General features: G+C 40.4%; 1 protein-coding gene across 2 annotated transcripts in view; it reads right to left on the bottom strand.

Annotated features, from left to right (window-relative positions):
- asic2 (acid-sensing (proton-gated) ion channel 2) overlaps positions 1-9,610 on the bottom strand; it is a 327,047-nt gene that overhangs the window by 29,569 nt on the left and 287,868 nt on the right. The gene's annotated exons all lie outside the window — the stretch shown is intronic.

Raw genomic sequence — 9,610 nt, 5'->3', positions numbered from 1 at the left:
TGTGTGTGTGTTTGTGTGCACGTAACACAAGCAAGCATGTAATTAAGACTGTGGTTGTGAGGTCTCCATTCATTCATAGTAATCACCATAACTACCATCCACTTCGATCCCGCAACGACTGATTGAAAGGAAGTGACTGATGGAAATGGTTTAATAAACCAACACCAGCAATGCCTTCTATCAGCAAAATTATAATTCAAACATCAATACGATGTTCTCATGTGACTTACAGATTGAAATATATCCTGACTGTATGATAAACTAACAGCATCTGTATTGGGATATTTTTTCTGAGTGAGGAAAATTGCATGTTGATGCAAATGTGGAAATGGAAACATATGCAGAATCAGTATACGAGTGGATAAGCTAGACCTGGCACACACTGTGATTGGATAACTTAAAATTCTGAAGGAAGAAATGTGCCAACAAGTGGACAGGTCCCCAAGCTCTGCCTCATCCTGCTATCTCAAGCTGTACGACAAAAAGCAGCAGACGAACCCTTCTTTGCGAGTCCATACAGCAAGCTTCTCCAAACTTCTTACAGAATAAGTAACGTTAGCCAAGTAAGCAAGGATACCGAAAAGTATCCCTTGTATGTCAAAGCAACTCCTCAGAATATCAAACATCGCTTCAATATTTGTTAAAAAGCCAGCCAGCTCCACTCGCGTGATTTGCATATCAACATCGGATCACAGTGCAGACAGAATCAATCAAAATAGATGCTAATTAATCTCATTTGTCATTATCCACATAACTTCCAGATGCAGAGAGTGGTTTCCTCCATGTCCCAGAATGACTTTCAACAACTTCCAAACAATCATGCAGCCTTCATGCAATGTCAGAGTTAATATAATTACTACATTTTAAGACAGATTGTGTCAATATTAACTTGGTGACTTGGAAACTCAGAAAAGCTTTGATATATCCACATAAACAATATAACAATGTACAAAATAGAAAACAAATGTCATGTCAGACAACGTCTATTATTAATGTTTCAACACATGCAAATTCAGGGGATATAGTGGTATATCCACCTTTATCCTCAAATAACCAACTCTGACCGTCGTGAGTTGATCAATTATAATTTAGAACGTTAAGTTAAAATTCGCTTTCCATCCCACAGGATTTTATCACAGTTGCAGACTTGCACGCAGCTGTTTGTCTTGTAGATGGAAACAAAAACGCTGATGTGGTACTTATGTGTTAATAAAGATCAAGAGGCACTCCAGTCGACCAGAAAAGGATTTGTGCCTTTTACTAAAAACTAACATCTTTAATTGCAAGCGGACATATTATTAATCTCTGCACGAATCTCCTCCCATGATTGTTCAGAACTGGTTAAAGATGCTGAGATTCTGAAGAAAGAAACACTTTGTCCTCACTTTTCAGGGACTGAAACCTGCCTGAAGTTTACCACTGACGTTATATATTGCTGAAAAAGACAACAACAAAATGGAAGGCAAAGTGCACCGCCGGTAGCTGTGTTTTCAGTGCTGGATTGGATGGATTTTTCATTTCATGCTCCTCCTCCTTTATTGACACTGGCCTTCTCATGGATGATTTACTGACATGATTGATCGCCTACCTAATACCATACTGCCACAGAGGTGGCGCAGATCGGAAAAATATGAAGTACCACATTACAGGTTCATTCACCTATGCTAAACAGAGGTGCTTCCGACAGATATGTATCTGCACAAAATAAATGACACGTTAGGAGTGCAGCAGATAAATATTCATGGCACCATCACTCCTCGTTTGCAGGTACAAGATGTGGTGAGGTTTTTTATGTTTTATTTTTTTTTTTTTTTATTCTGCACTCACACACTTGGAGGAGGAGACACCGCACAGGTCTCATATGGTGTGGTGTGACCTGAAGCTTGACAATCTAACCACAACTTTACTGCACAGAATCCAGTTTCATTAGCAGAAAACAGTGTGTTGACGTGGACCACATAACCTTGACTTGATCCTGAAGGAAATCTAATGATGCCACAGATGAACTTCATTTACGCAGCTGTCCAAACCCTGCAGAGATTGAAGTGTTCCATTTAACCCTCCCCAGCTAATTGGTTGAAGATTGTAGCATTAAGCGTAATTATCCAACAATCATTTGCTGTTCCATTATATTTGTGTGCGTGTGTGATGAAAGCACTGCTTGGACTCTACCACTGATAGCTTTTTTCTTTCTTTTCTAAGCAATTGGCTCCCAACTGCCTACTGTCAACATCTCTCTCGCCCCCGGCTTTCTTATATAGGGAAGAATAGCTTTCATGGGGACACTACTAGCCCCTCTTTCACATCTTTTGTCAAGAGTGATGATGTTTGACAGACAGGACCAGGGCCGGGTCAACATCCCATTAGACCTCAGCCAGACACAAAGGCTCCTCTTCAGTCACTGGATAACAAAGACACTAACAAGACCTTGACAGTGGGGTTGTGTTATTTTGTGAATGCTCATGGCTGACCCTGCCTCTGTCTCTCCCTCTTTCTCACTTCTCTCCTGATCTGCCGCCTCAGGTAGAGCTGTCAGATGGGAGAAGGTAATGAGTTCTCAAACCTGTCGAGAAATGTAGAATAGTGGAGGAAACACTGCCCTGACTGAAAAATGCTTAATGGTAAAAAGACTTATCAGTTCTCATTTAACGAGTAAATTGCACCAGTGAATAGATAATATCGACTATCACTGTCTGCATGGGGATGTGTGTCCAGTTGTCATCTCAGTCGGTGACGAAGAAGGTTTTCGTTAATAAACAAGGCTATGATAACCTATGCTTGGGTGGCACTTGATCAATGAGTCAATACAGATTTCCACTAGTTATTTGATTACTTGGTGTCCACATAACCTCTCTAAGGTGTCTCTTGTCTTTTGTTAAAGCTGCACTAATCAATATTTTTATGTAAACAGCTGCTCAAATTACTAATGTGTAATGTCAAAGGTCCTTCTCAGCTACGGAGCTTTTTAGAATCTTTCAGCTCATTGTTTTGTTTTTTACGGCCTGTTATTTCACTCTTTTGGTTTACTACCACACTTACAAGGTTTCTAGCGGCAGGCAGCAGTTTAATGTGAAAAAACTCTAACACAGTTAGCAACTAGCTGGTAAATTTAGCAGCTAAAGAGACCGATATTTCCATTAGAAACTGGTGATCAAAACCAAGACCAAAACAGAGTTAAAAGGAGAGTGAATATTGGACTTGCCTTCCTCAGGTGGCAAGAGATATGACTCCAAAGAAATGCTAATTTTGCTCTGTATCAGTTAGATGTGTAAATAGACAACTGCTTGCTTTTACTTTAGCATTAATCCATAATGTGCTAATTTATCAATGTTTTCATTAACCTTGCAATGCAGCTGGACTCACAAGATCAAGAAATCATGCAAGAATCCATCTGGCCAGGCTTCAATCATTGAAGGATTTTCTTGATGGAAAATATGTTTTCGCTCTTCACACGTTATATGGTTCTATTAAAATAGACATTTGGTTCATTCAAAAAAGAGTACCTGCCCTTTCCCAAACAGTTTCCAACAATAACTTCCCCAATGGTTCTGTGTAACAAACCATTGGATGCAGTCGTGTTCATTTTTCATGCCTTGAGACAAAAAATAAAATAAAAAAGGTTCAATTCATGTTAGGTTACTTTGTGCTGCTCCTGCTTCTACTTGCTGTTGCAGTTCAATTTTTAACACTGTATTGTATAAAATGTCAGAGAAATTAAACTTGGTTACTCGCATTAGTTTCCCCCTTTCCAAGCCAGAGGTCTGACAGCCGACCTGCAAGCAAGAGCACGCGGAGGTCTGATGCCAATTAAAATTACTTTTGACTGACAAAACACATCTCATTAGTATTCACAGCTGCAAGTGTGAAGCGCAGAGCTGCAAACATGGCATGACCTCGTCTGTTTGTCGTGTACCACCTCCCACTGAGTAGAAGTCAAAAATGATATGCCATTAGCGTATATTCCTGTCATAATGAAAGGTCAGTTGTCTGCACCGACCACCCACAAATCAGGTTATAAAACATGCCCCTGGTAATGCAAAGAACTGTAAATATATGTGTGCATGAATGGAGAAAAGTTTTAATTGCTGTTCCTCTGAATGTCTGACTATGAAGTACTAACTAAGCTCTTCATCTTGGACTCTCACAGACCCCTACCATTCTGAATGCATCTTGCTTTCTTGCATACAATCCTATTTTGTTATCAGTGCTTTGCAAACGGCTTGCTGACGTGATGCCAAAAGACTGGCAGCTTATTGCTCCAGAAAGGGGATGCTATCTTTTCTTTATTTTGTGCTCCCATTCCCACTGGCCCCTTATTTATCTCCTTCTGTCCAATTTAGTGTCCAAGCCATCAAAATACCCTGAAGTGCACCACCATATTTATAAATCCAACTTTTAATGTTACTGACACAGCAAAGCCATATCTAGCACAAGAAAGAGCTTTGCCATATTTGCAAATGGCCCCTGTTCAAACATCTTTTTCATTATTTGCGCTGATTCAGTGATGCAGACAGACCATCTTCTGTTTAAATCAATAAACAGAAAGACCAGATTATGAGTACATTGCATTTGTAATATTACAGCCCGTTTGAGATTGGATGTAGTTTCCTGAAGAGCTTGTTCATCAGGTACTGTATGCTGACCTTGCTATAACTTTCTGTCAGTTGTGTTGTTCTTGCACCATTATAACGTAGCCATTCTTTTGCACAAAAATACAGGAAATGTTCCTGGGATCTGTATTTATATTTTGGATGATATTACACTGTCACACCTTTTATATTTTTCCATTATAGAGTAAGAAGGTAATAAGACATTTCTCTCACTCATCCTATTTGCTTTCTGGCAGGCAGGACATGAAGTGAAAAGCACTGAAGAGTAAATTTAAATGTTAAACATTACTGTCTGCCAACGAGTTTTATCAGTTCTTATGAAGTGGCTCCAAGTTTCAAGGTTACACCGCTTTCGTATGAGCTGTCTATTGTGATCTTGTGTTATTGTTTGACAAATCAATATCCATTAAGGGAGACTTTAGCAGGCGTTTTATGATAAAACCAAAGCATAAAGAGAGAAAGCGAACAGAGAGGTCTTTTATCCTCAAGGCTTACTGAAAGAACAAGAGAGGAGTAAAGTTTATAAAAAAAGTCTTTGGGTTGCAAGGTGTGCACTTTCCCCGCTGCCGAGAAGTGGTTGTACTGCTGTGGGGATAAATAATGCAGAGGGCTGCTGCGTTAGCGACAGGGTTGGCACAGAGTTTAGGAAAGGAGGGGTTTAAGCACACACACACATACAGCTGCCTCACTCATCATTATGGCTTTATGCATGCCACTCCACTACCTGCATGCCAAGCTAGCTTCCCGTGAAACTTAAACACTCTCACATCCCAAAAATATTTCATGTCGCATTAAACAAATTCCGCCATTTACGTGACGTGTTGGGAGTTTTATGGAACGCATTTATCATTGCACCCTAATGTAAGTTTACCATGCCAGTCAATAATATTTTATTTTACAAGACAGCACATCCGGCGATAGGAAACAAAGGATTGCAGTCACTGCTGCCAGCATGGTATTTATGCTCTGGTAGAGGAGGGAAAAGGGAGGGTGAAAGATGAGGATAAAAACTGCGAAGAGGGCGAGAGAGATAAAAATGAGAGAAGGGAAATAGAGAAAGTGAGAAAATTGTCGGGAATCAAAAGAAAAACACCCCTCTTGAGGGAAAAAGTGAGTTAAATCCCTGTGGCTGAATTCTGACCAAGGTTATTGTTTTTAGCGGATTGTGTGTTGAATAATTATTTGGTGTAATGAAGTTAACATGAGGGTGGTTGTAGAAACATATAAGCTTTCACCACTGGGAGAACCTGATCGATTACCATACTGATTTTCGATGGGCAGCTGTTGTGTTCAGGTATGTCTTCTTTCATGATTTCCAATCAAATTCACTAGCATCTGAGACTCCTCCTCATCAAACTCTTTTTTTTTTTCCCCTTTAAAGTTCACATTAAATGGAATAGTGCGATTTGCTTCCACATATTTACGCATTTCCTGTAAAAACAGGGAGCTCGGGAGGGACTTGTAGAGCTGTGTGTTACGTCCCCCAGTCAAGCAGCTATAGTGGACTCACTAGCTGACCCTGATTGTCGTGCTTTTGTATATTAAGCGAGCCCCATAGAAAACCAGGCTTTTGCTAACTTGCCAACAGATCAATCTGCATGGCTTAAAGTTTAAGATTGATTGACAGGGGAATGTCTTAATATTACTGGTGGAAATTGGTTAGTTTATACTAATGTAAGCATAAGTTTTTTATGGGAAGAAAAATGTATTGAAAATTAAGAAATTGAGTTTTTGTAATTTTTTTGGCATACATTGTTAAATAGGGGTACAATATGTCTGAAAGAATAATCTTAAAGGGTTAGAAAGGCATTTCATTTGGGCTTTACATATCCTTTCTAATATAAAAAGTCTAAACCAAATATCCACCAAGCTCAAGGATCAGCTTTTGTTTCATGTCAGACCCATTACGAAGCTGCAGGTGGAGGATCCAGTTAACAAGAGAGCATGGACCTGGCTGGATCAGGATGGACAGGATTTAACAAGAGCAGTGTAATCCATCATCATATACTGAGGCTCCTGGCTGGCCAATAAAGGTCATATTATCAACTTCAATTTAGTTTTAAAAGGGACAGTTCAACATTTTTGGAAATGTGATTATTTTCTTTTTGTCAAATGAGAATATTGATAAAAATCCTATGTGTGCAGAGCTGGATTCAGGATGTGGTTAGTCTGGTTTAACATAAAGACTGGAGGCAGGAAAAAATGTCTATCTTGGCTCTCTGGGTGAAAATACCTCCTTAAATGGTGTTATTGTTATGTTATGTCTGCCAGTGTTGTTGACCAGGGTTTGTGGAAATAACTGGGGGGTCAGCACTAAGGTCAGACATGGGGACAGGTCTGAGTTGTCATTAGCAGGAATACACCAATCCAGAATGTTCTGTCCCGATACCAATTCTGGAACCTCAATTCTGGGTACCTGCCAGATATCAAGTACCAGTGCAGTGATCTGTATAAATCACTGTGTAGAGTGAATTGGGATCATTGTAATGTAAGGTCACATGAGCCCAGGGTTTCGGTGGCATTTGAACAATTCGGTTGGCCAAAGAAAACACATTTTATACATGACATTTACAAACAAAACTGTCAAGTCATGGCCGATACACCTGATCCACTTAATAACATCAATACTGATCCTGGATGGTGGCTAATAAGTAGGGATGTACCAATTCAATATCCAGGGTCAGTATTGATGTTTTTAAGTGGACACAAACCGGGGGAGATGCCAGGACAGCAGCAGTGGGGATGCTGAGTTGTGCCTCACTGAAATGATCTCAAAATGGTAAAACTGTGATTTGTTGTTTTGGACTCTGGAAAATTTGGAACTATGCCATCCACCCTTTTCACCATCAAATAAAACCTGAACTGCCTATATAAAGAAAAGAGCAGGTGGCCAGAAAAGGGCCTACCAGCCAGACAGTCCATTCCTACAGCTACGGGTGAGTCAAGCCTTTTCCCCCAGGCCAGGGAAACAGAAATCACTCATGAGGGACAGGAACAGGAACATCAAACTTGCAACACGCATGGCTAAGCTCTCAGGCTGTGGGCAACTTAGGTGGAAGATAAGGTAAATTTCCAACAGGAGCTCATGTACCTGATAGGTAGAAATGCAAAAACAACTATTTGCAATCTAAGGGGAAGTTATGTGTTGGATTTCTTAACAAACAGTTTATCCAACTGCTCAGGACTATAGCGCATGTTGCCAGACAAGTGGTTGAGCGCAAGTTTTGGTTTTGGTCTTGGTAACACAATGGTACCATACCTGGCAACCTCACTGTGACAAGAAGACTTCAGGATGCTGTAAAAGTCATTGCTTCTGTTGTTCACCAAGAAATGGTTCCAACTCATAACTCCTAATTAACTACTAACGAACTAATACTAGTACTATAACTTTTTTTTGTTTTTTTTAACTTTTATTTAGAGGCATTTTAAGGTGTATTTTGTTCACTTTGATATTAATCCTCTCATCTCACTCACAGTAAGAAAGCCAATATTTCCCAAAATGTGCTTTAAAGCCAAAAGCCACCTCTAGCCTTAAAATTGTCCCTTTGGTTTTGAAAAGAATGTGTCAACCTTCCGTCTGTTCAGTATTCTATAGCAGAAAGGTTTGCTCAATAAGCTCCGTAGCTTCAAAGGTAGTATGTATCTATTGAAAAAGAGAAAGGGTGCATTAAAATGTATTTATCTTACAACTCTGTGCCCTGTGCCCCTAATTATAGAGTGTACTACTCAAGGTCCTCAGGTTCAGCCGGTGACTCAGAAAGACATCAAATAAAAGAGAAGCTACTTTGGGCCGAATATCTTGTACCCCCTGAATAATAATTGTATTACTGTCCTTCCCTTCAACCACACTTTCTTCCTGCAGGTGCAGACACATTTTAATATTAAAATGAGCTCTCCCTCGCTCTCTGTCTCTCCCAGCATGTCAGTCATGTCAGTGTGCAGAAAGCGTCCAGATATAGCTATGAACTACCAGCTGTCACCCCAAACTCATCAATCACATCACACACCCAGTCATTATTTTTAATAAGTCACCTCTCGCTGATGGCCAGTGGGGCTCTATCTTACCTGTCACAGTCTGGCTGTCTCTGCTGGGGCTGAGTAATGGGCAAATAGTGGGGGACCTGTGGCAGCTCCTAATCATAGACAGGAACCAACTCATCTGACTGGATGACATGTCTTGTCTTCCTCACAATGGCATGTGGAGAGGATGTCAGTTCTGTGAGGCTGCTAAGATGTGCTTAATGCACTGCCAAGATTATAGCCATTTTCATCTGTGGCCTTCTTACCAATAGGCTTTCTTGAAGAGAGACCTTCTGACATTTCAGGAATTTCAAGAAGAACCATCTAAGAGGACTTTGTTGCCCAGAGTAAAAGACTGCTCTCCTGGTTTTCACATCAGCTCTTATTTTCGACATACACTATTGATAACCCCTGGTAACATGGTGGCGCTTCCTCAACCCTGCTATGATCAATACCAGCAGCAAAACCTCATTATCCCTTAATATCCAATGATGCTTGCAGTAGAGTTTCCAAATGGAGACGAAAAGATCGAAAACAAAATACCCATTAAGTCTTTTAATGTGGTAACAGTGGCTCTGGTCCCATGTGGCTCAAGTCACATGTGCTCTACAACCAGAGACACAATGTTTTGTCCAAGTGCGGATCTGTTTTTACATCCAGTGCCAATGCCAGAAGTTAAGAGTGCCCTGCAAAGCAAAAGAGTGTAGAGGGCAGACTGTTGGACTGGTGTGAGGCAAGTCTGACTTCTATACTGGACTTTGTTTCCAGGCACAGGACTGTAATTAACACATTTTAGCCACGCTAGCAGTGGCTCTATAGATAACAATGGTCCACCTAATTGGTCCAGACTGTAAAAACCTCCAAAACTATTGGATGGGATTTCAATGCAATTTGGTCCCTGTCAGGGTGAAATGCAATAAATGGAGCGAAGCCTGCAAGCTAGTTCAGGCAGTGAACTCGAGCTGCATTGCTATACACAC

Source organism: Morone saxatilis, unplaced genomic scaffold (assembly GCF_004916995.1).
Source record: "Morone saxatilis isolate NCDOM2014 unplaced genomic scaffold, NCSU_SB_2.0 Contig14, whole genome shotgun sequence".
Taxonomy (NCBI): domain Eukaryota; kingdom Metazoa; phylum Chordata; class Actinopteri; family Moronidae; genus Morone; species Morone saxatilis.
This window is presented reverse-complemented; position numbering and strand designations above follow the sequence as displayed.